Consider the following 15346-nt stretch of genomic DNA (forward strand, 5'->3'; position numbering starts at 1 on the left):
CCTACCTGTCAGCATCACAGCAAGAGTGTTAAGCCTCTGACACTTTGCAGTGCCACACACAAGTTGCAAATGCATGAAGTGAAACAAGTCACTCCCAACCAGACATGTACATAGAGTTCTATGAAGTGCATGGTCTGCTATCTGGTACCTGATGAAGTACAGAGCTTGGGGGCTTACTGGTGTGTCACCTTTACATAATGCACGGCTTGAAATTGTTTTCCCCCCTAGCAAAGCCTTGCTTGCATTCTTTGAGCAAGTAGTCCTAGAATTTGCAAGCATACTGTTCTCCTTAGAAAGGTGAACTCAAAATATATTTCAATATGATTTTCTGGAATAGGAAGAAAGAGCCTCAAGCCAGCCTTTTGTGTTGCACTCAGATTTTATATTAGCCTTTGGCACTTGTATGTGAAAAAGATTGTGTATTCACAGTTTCATTCTTGTATAAAATTGCACCCTTGAGGAAATGAAAATTAAGTTCCATCATTCCTAAACAGTAATTTGCATGTATAATTCCCATGAAGCCCTGTGGGTTCTAGTAATCTAAGTATCTCATTATCTAAGCCTGAATCTCTAATAAATTAAACTTACAGCGAAACCATTTAATCAGTCTCAATAATATTATCTGTATTTTAAACATCAGTTATTATCTGGTCTATAATTCTGTTTGTATGCACAGTGTATTCTGTCAGGCAGCATGTATCTTAGTAGACCCTAATTAATCACAGACCAAGAGACAAGCAGGATAGAATCATTGCAAAATCTCCATCTTGGAGCTCAGTTTTAGAAAAAAGTTGCTGACAATGTCTCATCTTTAATCAGTACTTAGAAAACACCTCTGTCCCAAGTCTTAAGATATGCATAATTCTGGTTGCTATCAACTAGACACATTTTGTGTGTGGAATTTTAACTTTATGATTCTTACATGCTTCTCAGGCTGGAGTTTGGAAGAGACAGAAATGGTAACTTTCATTAGTAATCAGATAAAGTTTAAAAGATCCTGTTGATCATTAGGAAGATAGTTTAAGCACTCTCCTCTTTTCAAATTTGTGTTTTATAATCCATTGTAAATTTAAAAATCAGATTGTAATAACTTTAATGCCAGTGGAAAATTTCATGAACAGTTTGTCCTTGCAACTCACTGCTGCCACTTCCATGCTTAGCCCCCAGCTCTCCCACACCATCCCATAAAAGCTCAATCCTCAAAACTACCGTTCACCCTCCAGCCACATATCACTGGTAGTGGAGGGAACCGATGATAAAATATAACCTCTCCAAACATACATTCAGTTCATTGATAGTAGCAGTTGTTAAATCCTGACCCTCCTGGAGACACTGAGCAAGAATTTGCCTTCATTTCTGTCATCTCTTTAGGAGAGGAATCATTGTGTGCACACATCCCTTCTTCCTACCCCAGCACCAACTACATCCCTGCAATGATTTCTGGAAGAGCTAATCTTGAGAGATCAGCTCCCTGGCCTTGAGAGGTGGTACCATTTCAGGTTCAATCTTGCATTTGGAAATTCTTGCAACTGAAATAAATAAATAAACAAAACAAACAAATAATCCCAAACCCATACAGAACTTTGGATTTGTCACCTTAGAAAAAGTTGAAGCTATTCAAAACTTCTCCTCGGTCTTGAAGAGATCTGTAGATCCATAACTATGGAGAGGCTTTAGCAGCTATAAAAAAGTGGAGTTCAGTGGCACTGGCAGCTATGACAGTGTGGATTTTCTGAGATGCAAAAGAGAGCGCATCTCCTGACACTAGGGTTACTTTGATTTTTCAAATGTTCACAGCTGACAATACTGTCAGATGGCCAGGACATGGGGAAATGTCCCCAGCAGGGGCAATCCAGAATGCATCAGCTGTTGTGTGTGGTCCTTTAAGGACGTTTTCATTTGCCAGGAAAGAAGGAGCAAATAGAAGGCAGTGGTGAAGAAAACAGTAGTGACTTACTGCTTACATGTAGATTACAACAAATAATAATGAGGTGCGTGTGCTCCAAGAATGTAAGGAGACCAAAGAAAGGGAAAGATACCCATCCTGGAAAGCACTGCCATGATTTTAAGGAATTTTGCTCACAGTATATCTGCGAAGGAGGTGAAAAACACAACTTGGACTTGACAAAGCTGGGTTGGTTAAAGTTAAAAAGTACTCTGAGGCAGAACTAAGAATAAGCACAGGAAACCCTATTTGCTTACGTGAATAGTTGTACAATAAATATAGCAAACGTATACATATATCTACATATGTATATAAATGTATGGTGAAAACAGTGAAGTGGCATTCAAGGGCATTCATTACACAGTTGATCAAAGCATCAGCAGATAACATGGGAAAAGACGCCAAAGAGTGTCCAGACTTGACTTCTAACATGGCTCTTGCTGACTCCTTGTGTACTCTCTGGGCCCATCAGTCTGTCTGCAATGGGATGTTTCCAGCAGCTAGGAAAACTGAGAAAGTCAGCCCCAGCACTCCCAGGAGTTACAGTGGCACTCACTTCTCCAGAGACCGATGTGCTACAATGCAGAGACCCAGCAAAGTGCCTCATCAGTTAAATCATGGAGGATGGTGACTTCCTGACCTCTCACCTTGTGTTCTAAACACCATCATCGTAAAATAAGCCGTTAAAAAACAAACAACTCAAACCATTGTAATAGTGACCATCATTACCATGGTGTTTGGGGTTGCCCAAATTATGTTACAGGAGGGAAAGGTAGATGGAGGGAAAGAAGGGAAACTTATCTAGTTCATATAAAATAACTCAGAGATAAGAAATGAAAAACAAGAATCTCTCATCTACTTTTTGCTCCTTGGGTATGATGATGATTTTTTTTTCACAGAAACTTTTTGTCAAAATCTCATAGTGCAGCATTGTTCCGACTGAAACATTTCACGAACATGTATTTGAAAATTTTTTCCAGCAAGATTGACATTTTTCTTCTCCTCCCATTCAGAACTTTTCAACTAGAAACAGCACTTTACTTGAATGGTAATTTTACTTGATAAAATTAAGTTTTAAAGCATCTTAGAAGATGCAACACATAATTTGATTCTAAAAAAAATAATATCTCCCCTTTTACAGGTAATGTTAGAAAAAAATGCTGGCGGGAGGGGGAGAAGGCAGATCTTGTGTTTGCTTCATGGAAAAAACCCCAAACAAATAATTTACAGGCCTAAGCAAGTTATTTGAGTTGAACAGCTCTCATTTCTTATTGCAAAGTGTCCTACAGTCCAGTTTTTTGACTAGGCAAATGGGTTTCTTTAGTAGGCAGCATACAGTTAGCTGTATATAGCTAGCTGCTATCATGCATTAATGCTGCCATACCTGAACCCTGACAACTGCATTTTATAAGTGGATCTTTATATTAGATCTTTGTGAAACCACAGAATCTCTTTCCCTTCCAGGCTCAATAAACAGCTTAGTCAAGGTTTTGACTATCTGTTTCATTTAATTACATATCCCTTGATTTATGGTTCAGGAAAGGCTGTAAATGAGGACATCACATTTTCAATCCAACCTCAAAATGTTTTCAAGATCAGCAACAAAAATCCTCACATGAAGTCTTATGAAAACAGTCCCCTGGGGAACCACATGCAGTGCAGCCTAGTTAGCTTCTGTGTTTACTGAACAGGAGAGATGAATGGCTGACTTTGATTTTTTCCTAGGTGTGCAAATAAGGAGTATTAGACTTGCTTATCCTGAAGTGTTTACCTTCATCTGTCAGTGTTGGGAGCCGAACACATGGCTCCATGCCCCAGGGGAGGCACAGGCCAGGAGATGTAAGGCTGAGTTAATGTGGCTTGGCATAACTACATGGTACCAGAAAGGCAGAAGGCAGCAGGCTGTCAATTAACAGGGATAGTAGGCACCAGAAATCATAAAACGGAGTTTCTAGATGCTCAGTCATCCCACCTCATTCAGACGTCATTCTCTCCAATGAGCACATAAAACAACAACAACAAAAGAGAGGCAAAACCCCTAAGGAAATCCACACCAAACCCCTGCCTCCAGCATACCCGAATTTTGCGGCCATTAAATCCAAAGCCTGCCTGAGACTCCATATTTATCAAGTGATCTGTTTTATTAGTAGTGGAAGAAAGTCCATCTTTAAGCTTTCTGTTCCATAAGTGGTTCAAGGCACATGATTCTTGTGGCCAGTGACATAAAAAACAGCAGTATATCCGGAATCCCCTCCACACAGAGCTGTAGCAAGGTACGTTACACACTCTGGCGTGACACCTCCTGGGTGTATAGCTGGCAGAACAAAAATGCCAGGTAGGAATAATCTCAAATAATTCATCTCATGAACAGCAGTTCTAAGGAAGGTTCCAGGATACGAGATAAACACGGAGAAGGAGTCCTGCAGGATATGTAATCTTGCATTATCCGAGGCATATTTTGGTTCATAGACAGGCAAACTTTAAAAACATATGAGACCACTATGATCATCTATACAAATCCACACAATGATTTATACAACAATGTTATAACACATGGTTAATCTGTGGCGTACCTTTTAAAGTTAGCATGGGTGTCTTTCCAAATACCTGCCAGTGATAGACAATCCACCACACTTCTGGCAAGTTTTTGCATTAGTGAATTATATTCTGTAATATAAACTGTTGAAATATTTAGTTTATTAACAGATTAAAACAGAAATCTCCCTCTTGTGGGTGTTTTGTTTTAACTTAGATAAGATTAATATTTTGAGCTTCTTAATCCTTTTGATCTAAGGCAGGTATTCAAGACTTTCAATTATTCTTTTCAAACTGTAAAGGACTGGAAAAAGAGACACAATATCCTTGAACGAGTCGGCATAAGCACTAGTCACACTTTGAGCTGGTCAATACATTAATATTTTTTTCAGCTAGAAATGTTTTGCTGGGAGTTACTGATTCACCCTCATGCAGTGCAGTTGTTGAGGTGAAATTTCAAGCAGGAAGTTCAGGTCCAGGATAGAATTTCTGATCAAACTGCTAAAGCAGCCTTTAGCACAGGCAACAGTCTGTAACAGGGCAGTCACAGGCACAAAGAAAAATGACACTGAAGTTTCTCCTCTAGGACAAACACACCGAGGGTGTGAACTTGGATCTCTCAAGTCCTTGGTAAAGTTTTTTTGATAGGCTATTTTGGAATGTTTCATTTGCGTGGCAATGCACCACAAAAGCAGAATTTGAAATATCTATTTTTAAAAAATAGAATTCTTGTTTGCTGATCAGCCCCAGATGTTTCAGTGAAGGTTTCATTTGGTTTATAAACAGAAGTAATGAACTTCCCTTATCCTACTTGCCACTGCTATGACTATTCTGGCAGCATGCAGAGATTTAAAACAGAAAGTTTAAAACAACTCTTCTGACTGCAAAGGTTTTCTCAAGAAAAATATCCTTTTTATGTTTCTTTCTAAAAATCAAATGCACTGTTTCTGTCTAGGTCATTCTGCACTAAATCACTGGATCCCCATCTCCCCCAGAAAGAATGGAGGGGAATCTTACCATTCCCACACTGGCTCACTCACCCTTACATTCACAGGAAAACTTAAGCCCTTTTCATTTGGCTTATGAAATGGCTTATGGGTGGGAGGTGCAGAACAGAGGCCAGAGAGTGTGACAGCCAGGGTAAACCTGCCTGAAGTGCCAAGCAGCTCACTATACCGAGTGCTGCACAGAGGCTTTGTACACAGTAGTCTAGAGATGGAGGCACCCTGATTCTGTTCTCACACGCTTTTTATTAAATGAGCTTTTGTTAGGCTTATACTTAAGATTAATGCAACTCAATGGAGTACTAGCTCACTGACTCTTCATTTGATGGGTAAATTTCAAAACTGGACAAGTAATTAGAATATCTCAACCCCTACAACCTAATATATTCCTGAAAATCAAAGAACTATTCAATAATAAACATCTGTTGCTGATATTAAAGTTGTTTCCCACATATTGAAATCTTTTTGGTTCAGATATACAGGGAAAATTATTATTTAAGACATTTGTTACTCTGGGATAGAAAAAGCTACATTTTACCATTCCCTTAGTACCAGCCACTGTGGGGCAAAGACTTAGGCAAACAGCATCTTTTTAGTATTTGCATACATACTGCCATTATGTATATAAAAGTTTGGGTCTAAAATCCAGTCCTCATCTCTTTTTTCTTCCTTTGTAAAAGGACACAGAACCCACACTGCAGCTAGGCTCTTACACCATGCTATTGCACACCTCACCTCTCCCACTCATGACGAGAAAATTGGGAGTTTGCTTCCTCTGTGGTGTACCTGCCTAACATCAGGAGCAATTCAGCCTCCAAAAGCCCTTTTTGCTTTAAAGTAGTGGTAGTAATAACATGAGGTGCCTCTAAAAGCACACTGCAATTTTAGGTGAATGTCATTCATTGCTGCATCTCATATTTGGCCATAAAACAAAACCAAGAACAGCAAAAGCACATATATCATAGGACTTACAAGTCTGAGTGTTTGTTTCTAATTCTTACAGGAGGAAAAAACATTACTTTCAGAAGTCCAAGATGCAAAGAAAATAAACTCCAAACTTCTTGTGCTCAAAAGCCCTATAGTTCTTTTGGTTGTCGTGAAAAGCCAATTTCCTGATTTTTGGGGGTTTGATTTCTGATTTGGGGATTTGACAACACATGTGCATTTTCCTAGTAAGGAATGGAAAAATGCACTCAAGTAAAGATTTCTTTTGCTTGTTGAGCCTCTGTGGGCCTTAGAGAGGTCATCCTCACCATCCCTGTCATTATATACTCTCTGCTACACCCCTGACTGTGCTGCTTGTAACCTCTTTGGCTGAACCAGCTGCCTAATGAACTTGCAAGGAAACACCAGAATAGGTTGCACCCTGGGAATATGCTGGATTCTGGCATGCTATTCCAAAATTCCTAACTCAATCACTTTCCAAACATGCTTTTCAACAGCCTGAGGACTCTATTTGGTTCAACAGCCTATTAGGGTCTATATAGTACAGACTACCAGATTTCACATAGCACTCTAGCATCTCTAGCTCAGTCTGTTTCAATGGTAGGCCAAGGCAAAGGGGGGGGGGGGGGGGAAGCACTGAAGAAATTTGATAAAATATACTTTTCTTTCCCCCTCACCAAGTTCTGCAACTTTGAAGCAGCTTGTTCAAATAACTGCAAATTTGGTCAAATTATCAACTGCCTACAGCCATCTCATGCCAAATTTGAAACTCAACAGAGTAAGAATGAAAGTGCTTTAGCAGAGAGCCCAGTAAAAACTGGACTTGAAGAGGAAAGCAAATCTTGTCCTCACCTAAAGAGTGTGAGATTGTGAGTTGGACTTACAGAATGGTATTCACTTAGTTCTGAGTGATCACTATATCCTCCACATAACAAATAAAAAATCAGATAATGCACCTAGTCCCACCAAATTACCTTTTGAAGACATAGCAAGAGGTTGTCTCTGCTTTCAAGGTACAAATACACAAGATGCACAGAGGAAAGCAGTATTCGCTTCATTTTACATCTAGGCACAGGAAGATCAAGTGAGTTATCCATTGTCACTGAAGGAATGGAATTAAACTATTGAATCTTATGACTGAGCTTTATCTGCTTTCAGGTCCATTTGCTTCTTTTCCTTCACATTTATCAGAGTTTCTAAAGCAATTTGAGATCTCTTGATGAAAAAATTAGCTAAATAGAATGTATTCTTACTTATGCTACAGTGGAAACATACATTTATAAAAGGAGTAGAAAATATTATATGCAGATAATTCAGAAATTACAAGTATTTCTCACATTGCCCATTGATTCACCTTTTTAGAAGTCAGCGAATAGTTTTTTGTGGGTATTGCACAACTTGCATGAGCTGAAATTTTATTAAAGTTTCCAGAGGGATGAATCCACTCCCTTTTTGACCCTAGAAATATCTGTATCCTAACAACTACACAAAACAATAGTGAAGTGTGACTAAACGTGAATGGCAATGTACTGCTGACAAGCTCTGACCATTAACATTTTTCTTTCTGTTTAACTCAGCAGGCGAAGGCAGCTAACAGAAGCCGTCTGCTGTTATGAGCGCTCACAAGCATTTCATTGTAAGCATGCAAAAGAAAATGAGTGCAATTCTCTCTGAGAATGCTACTTTCTAGGTTTTCATTATTTCTTTACAGATTAATTGTGGATAAATGCAAACAGCATATTTAGAAACAGGACACTTTCTTCTGTTGAGATCTTTGAAGCTTGCAACCCAAGCAGGTGAAATAATTGAGATGTACAAGGCCAACATCTGCTGTGTGATTGTACTAATATGATTAGTTTTGCCATGGTGTTACTAAAATAAGAATATAGTCCTTTTATAGCTTAATTGTTCACATTTAGATGTTTGGTGAAGTCTGAATGCAATGGGAAAGCTTCTGCAGAGGTCAAAAGTGACTCCCCCTCACACTGGTACATAGCCTCACTATTAACTGATATGCTGAAACCCCTTAGACTTCAGCAGGGTGTGGGGAGGCACAGAACTCAGCTCTCCTTTCGGGGTGAAATTACTAGCTACTCTGTTGTTACATAAAAGGCAGGTCCTGCTTTTCTTGCAGTTGTGTTTTAAAAGGAAACAATGAGTCCTGAGCAGTTCTCTGGAAAAAGACTTGTAGGTGCCTATATTCAGGAGACAATTCACAGCACTGGATCCTGAATGGATCCTTCCACTGGATGGAAGAAACTGCATGCTGTCTAGAATGTGAACCTCTGTTTCAGAGAAGGATCCATGCTTAACACTTCCACCTGGTTACTCTACATGGCTTCCTGCTCCCAGCACTGGTTGCTTTGATTCCCATTCTGAGGCACCTACCTTGGCCCACCTATTGTACCAAGAGCCTTGGTACTTCACACTGAATTCTGAATTCCACTCAGGGGACTTGTCATTTACATTTAGGCATTACAACACCTTTATTTTGGGCATGCAAGCCTGGGAATTCTTTCTGCGCCTTGACCTCCTGTAATTCATGAGACCAGTGGTTGTTTATTACTTCCCTCTGTAATGTTACAGGATCAACCCACAAAGACTATACCAGACAAATTAACCAGTTAATAAAGGGGCATTCCTAAAAATATTGTTACACATTTCTCTGTCTACAGGTATGACAGGAATCAGATTAGACTAGTCCTTTGGCTGCTGTAAGTCATTGTCACCACTGAAATCAGTGCAGATGTGCTGATTTACACCCCATGAAAACCTGGTCAGTAAGATCAATTAGAACAATTATCTTAGGAAAGAAATAACTGTACAGCAATGTTCACCTATAAGAAAGCCTCTTCTTGTAAATGTCATGTTGTAGTTCTCTGGACTGTTACTGGAGGGTTCTACGGTACTTAAATATAAAGGGGCAATTTTAAAGTACAAAAATTTAAATAAAGAAAAGCAAAGCCTATGCTCAGTGAATTATGGAGAGTCCATGAAGGGTGGTAAGTGTGAGAATCCAATCCCTGTTCATAGAAAGAGCTCTACTGTATGTTCCTACAAATATTGATGTTTGAAATCCAAAGCACATGTGATGCATTAGTGTGAAACAGGGATTACATACATGCTGCTCTCTGCCCTGCAGTTCAGGAAAAGTCCTTATGTAATGAAGAACTGAAAGACTTACGAGGGAATCCAATGGACTGTTATCGTGTAAAAATACCAGTGCTCTCCAAAGTCAACTCACAGTTGCTCAAATGTATGCCGGTATGTGTTTTGTTTTCCAATAGGCCTGAGAGAGAAGGAGCTCCATTCATGTCAGACCCTGTTAATCTCATACCTACAGCTCGGTCTGTGCGAATGAAACAGTGACTTGGGAAAGCCACTGCTTTTCTTTCCAGTCAATTCTCAAACATATAAAACCTACCGCAGGAGATCCAAACACACTCAAACAATAACAGGCAATTTTGCCAATTACAGAAACTACTTGTAGGCAATAAGAAGGGAACTTTTCATCCAACTAGGGGCTCTGATTCTGGGTGCTGGAAAATTAAGAATGATTTCTTGATGTTTCCTTCATCTGCTTCTCTCAATAGCCATCTGAATCCTGTAATTTTTAATCATACACCATACAAATGCCTGGAGCAATTCTTGATTTAAGAATTTAAGAATAAAAAAACAAGAAAATTTAAGAACAAAAATCCAAGCAAAATGCAACAACAGAGCTCTGAGGTTGTGTAGTCCCAATATGTTATACATGAAAATAATTTTATTTTAGTGGGCATACAAAGAATAGAACCAAGCCCAGAGTTTTTCACAGGCCAAATTCTGTGCTCTTTTCAAACTAAACAAAGCTCCATTAACTTAATAGCAATTCAATAACAGTTGTAACTACTTAAGAAGTGCTAAATAGGAGCTACAAAAAGACCTTCATATTCACTTCAGATACAGCAAATGCTCACCTCCAACACTTTGGAACGGTTTGCTCTACCCATCATGCTTTATCCCACATGTTAAAATCCCATTGCCCCTAAAGAATATTACTGCTATGGAAACAAGACCTTTGCTGTTGAGAATTTCTCAGAAATTGCATGCAAATACTTGGATCTGTTTCAGATCTCCAGGAAGACATGATTGGTATTGTCACCTGCAAAGTTTAACACAGTGCATAATTGTCTATCAGTGTGACAGAATGTTTTCATTCACTCTTATATCTGTAGCCAAGCTAGTAGCACCATCTATGCTTCTAGATCATCTGAGCCTCAGTGACACGGTGTTGGTATGGAAAATTCATAGGACACTTGGGATAATGGGGCCTCTGACTCATCCAGAGATGGAAATTTGGAGTGAAATAGCAAGAGTCCTTCATGTTCAATTCAAATAGATTGGGTTTGGTGTGCTTTCATTGAAGAGTCAGGGTGGGAACTATTCTGAGTCTGTCTGCTTTTCTAAATGGCCTTTGTGAAGGTCAATATATTATTTGTAGCTCAGGAGGTGTGTTCTTGCACTGCTAGGTCACAGCGGTCCCATAACAGCAGCTGTTTGATCTCACCTTTTTAGGAAAAGAAGGTGCAATTTATGTTATTTTTGCAACCAAGGAGCAGAATAAGTAAGCCATGTCTGAAAATATCAAGACCTACACAGGTAAAAACTTTAAGAAATAAGTCCTGGTTTTCATTCTGCTTCCCCACAGCCACCAATTTCCTCAAGAATGATCCTGATGACAGTTTTTAGATTTGATTAGACTCCCAAAGAAAGATTTATTTTAAAATCATGCAACTTTTGCAAAAGTAGAGGGCACAAAACTGCAGGATGGCATAATCCATTTAATAAATTCTGCTATTGGAATAAGATCAACATTCTGGAAATTTTCCAGGTTTTTTTTTTTTTTTTTTTTAAAGAGCAAAAGTTACTGTGCTTTCAATTACCACTATGTAAGAATACCAAGTACTTATACTGAGAAGCTCTCTAAAACATTGGTTTGGTATAAAAAAAAAAAAAAAACAAATCCAAAACATTTCACAATGGCAGGAAAAAATATCTTATATACAATATACGTTCTGGTCTTGATGTGGGACTCTCCAGGTAAGATTTTATAGCTTCATTACTCAAGAGGTCAGAGTTATCTTGAAGCCTCATCTGAGGCTCCATGGCAATGGCACAGAATTTCATGTCTTGCCTGAAGTACTATATGCCAAAAGAAAGAATGCAGGAAAAGAATGATCAGAGCAGAAAGTAACCAGCTCTGCTTTAATAGCAAAAGGCAATTGTAAATTGAAGAGAACTCTCTATTACTGTTGGCTTATTCTACAAAGCACAAGAATTTTACATTCCTCATAATTTGCCCTGGATGTTCACATTCATCTGTTTCTGAAAACCTAGTACACTTTTAATCTCCATGACATCTGTGCCAATGAGTTCTTCAGATCGATCATCTGCTACGTAATTTTTACTGTTGCCTTTTGATCCCTGCTTTCAAAGAAGCATCCAATATATTTTCACTAACTTCTTCCCTAAACTTTTGCCAGGCCTTTCCTTGCTCATTGCTTCTTGAAGTTTGCAAGTCTGAGATCTTTACAGCTACACCTAGTTGGCCTTTAGTAGCTGGGCTTGAGTTTGCTGAAGCTCCTTGTCTGGTTTATTGTGTGTGAATTGTCCATCAGAACAAAAATTAATCATGTGAACAAAAATTAATCATGTGCCGGTCTATGTCCAGTGCCTGAGTTCATTTACAGTCAGTGAGTTCACTCCAGACTAGAGCTGGAATAAGAACTAAAGTATAGTTCATATGGACAATTGGGTCAAAGTCTTGCCCGAAGCTAGCAGGACATTATAGACATAGTCTCAGTCTCTCCACATATAGAAGAGAGTCCTGCCTTATAAAAATAATTATTGCAAAAAATATATTTAAATAACCAATACCTGTAAATAAATCATGAATCACTGTGGACAAGAGATAAACAGAAAAAGCAGGACATGCTTCCTGGAAAGATTTTTGCAGGTTCCCTACAGTCTAGTAGCAGATGAAAGTGCAAAGAACACCTGAGAGGTTGGAAAAGGCTAAAGGAGGAAGATGTCTGAACAAATAATTAGAGATAAATGGATTTCTGGGAGCAGCAGGGAAAAATAACGATGAGGGGAAGTACTTAGGGAATGTAATACGCAATGCAAGGAACAAGAGGGGAAGCAATATATAGACTGGGGCACCACGGTGAGATTGCTTGGTGAGCTGGAGAACACATACAGAGTGGGACCGTTCTGACAGACTCCTGACATTTCTCAAGTGTGGAACAGAGTTACTTGTGGATTTAAATACCTGTTTCTGAGTTGGAACTGGAAAATATTTAGCTTATGAAATCTACTGTGTTCTTTCCTCCACAAAGCCCTCTGCAAAGTCCCAGCAGACTCCTTTCTCCCCTCAGCACCAGGATGCCATTCTGCATCACCTTTGGCATTTTCTGTAGATGGGCACCACTTAAGTGTCTCCTTTGACTCTGACCCACAGCCCTCAGGGCTAGGTCGCTATTCTCCATCCTGCAAAAAAGGGACATTCACTGAATGCTTGGTGACCAATATCTTAATCATAGGTAGGGGTGTTTACTGTGGCTACTACAATACAGACATTTGCAGAGGCTCAGTGTCTCGCTTCTGTACTCACCCTATTGTAACAGGAGCCACTCCAGCCTTATTACTCCTACTGCCACCAGCTACTCTAGCTGGGTGGCCCTAAAATTTCCAGGAACCTGGTGTCTGTAGCTAAGGAAAGCCCAGGTCTCCTAGCTACAGTACTGAAGGCTTTTAGATGCAGTATAGCTGGCAGGAGTACTTCCTGCTCTGGCTGCTGCAAGATGGGCTAAACATCCTTCTGCTCCTTACAAGACATGGAGACAATTGCAGTGCACTGGGCAGCTCACCAGTCAAGGAGTTTTAAAGCCAGGATCTGAGTGGGAGCTGACAGAAGTGGAAGGAAGGAGAGGCTTGTGTGATTATTAGAGCCCACCTCTTCTGAATCTATGCACATGCCTAAGAAAACTCTGCCATCTGTACTTTAAGCTCATAGGAGATAAGCAGAGAAAGGAGGGGTTTGTGTCACATGTGCTGCAAAGCTTTTGTAAAGAACAAAACTAAACTGTGGTGCTGACTTGGTCTATGAAAAACAGCAAGGCCTCAACCACGCTGACATTTTGTCAAAAAATATTGATTTAATTAGTGACCGTAACATTTTCAAATAGCTTCCAAACAGCAAAACAGATTTTGGCATAAATAAAAATCTGCTCTCTTTATTGAATCCTTATATGGCAAGTTTCAGTGCAGAAGGAATTCTTAGCAGCAGAGTCATCAGGCTGGACCTTTGCAGCAGGGGTTCACTCTCACAAGCAAGGGGAAACTTTGGTAGCAGGTGGGGCAGAGAATACCAAATTGTCACTCCACAGTTCAGGCCTCACTTTAACACCAACTAGAGTTGCTAAATGAGCATCAGTGAGACTTCATTTATGCAAAGAGTATAAATATTTCCACTTAGCACAGTAGCTGTAGAAATCAGGATTTTGTCTCCTTCAAGGTAAGTTTGCAGGAGTCACTGCAAAGAAGTCTTCCTTTGTCAGTCAAAACCCATGAAGTGATTCACATGGTGATCTGGTCCGCTGAGCTGATTTCCAACCAACTTTCTTCCTCCTTGGGAATAGCACTCAATGGCCTCCACAGTGCTAATCTTCCTTCCAAGAACATTTTAGGTTTGCCAGTTTTGATGATTCCAATCAAGTCATTATATATATATATATATATATATATATATATAAAAATATATATATAAAGTCTTCTTTCTTCTATCCTAACACCCATACAGAAGGCAACTTCCTTCCTGGTTCTGTTCCTCAGGTGTACAGCTGTCTCCTCTGAAGAAAACAGCCATCGATGATCTTAAAGTCCCGCTCAGAAACTCTTCAGTCACTTTAAATTTTGTTCTCACTTTAATCACTTTAATGGGTTTCTTATCTCCAACTTTTGCAAGGCCTGCAATCCCAGCTGAGGACATGGTTCATCTCTAAATTAATCCCATAATTTTGGATATAATGCTAGATTATTATTAGGAAAAAATTCTTCTCTATGAGAGTGGTCAGGCACTCAACGGTTGCCCAGAGAAGTTGCGGATGCCCCATCTCTGGAAGGGTTCAAGGCCGGGTTGGATGGGGTTTTGAGCAACCTGGTCTAGTGGAGGGTGTCCCTGCCCATGGCAGGGGGGTTGGAACTAGATGATCTTTAAGGCCCCTTCCAACCCAAACCATTCTATGACTCTGTGATAGATACATAGAGGAAAAACCACACCCACACTGAGTACAGCCAGAGCATGGAAAACTTAGTGTGCATTTCTAAATAATTCTCAAAACAGAGACCATATTTTGAAGTTATTTTTCACCCTAAGCTGTACAAGGTGACCAGTATTCATCTTACAGCCATTAGGCATTACATTTTTTAGGATACTTACAAGACTTTGCCAAAATTAGCTGTTAGAACTGAAGTTTCACACGCTAAATGTCTGCCAAAGAATTGTTATTATTTTCTTTTGCACACTGTGCTGAAAAAGCACATTGTTTCCAACAATGAAATTAGGTGGGAGATCTTGTTTTGTGTATGTTAAATATATTCTCACAACATTGTTTTCAGAAGATTCTTCTGACAAAGAGATTTGAAATTTAAATTAGTTTCTCTTATGCTCAGAGATGAGCCTTTTGTCTTACCCACTAAAGATGATTCAAAGTTGGCCAAACCCTAAGTCATTTGGAGCTAAAATGGATGTTTGCATATATGCAATAGTGTGGTAGAGCTTGACAGTTAAATACTACAGTGAGTAAATTTCAAATGAGGGATTCAGGGGCTGATCAGGTTTTTCTCCACAATCGTTGTTTCAGTCTGCTAAAAC

The sequence above is a fragment of the Grus americana genome, chromosome 7 (genome assembly GCF_028858705.1).
Source record: "Grus americana isolate bGruAme1 chromosome 7, bGruAme1.mat, whole genome shotgun sequence".
Taxonomy (NCBI): domain Eukaryota; kingdom Metazoa; phylum Chordata; class Aves; order Gruiformes; family Gruidae; genus Grus; species Grus americana.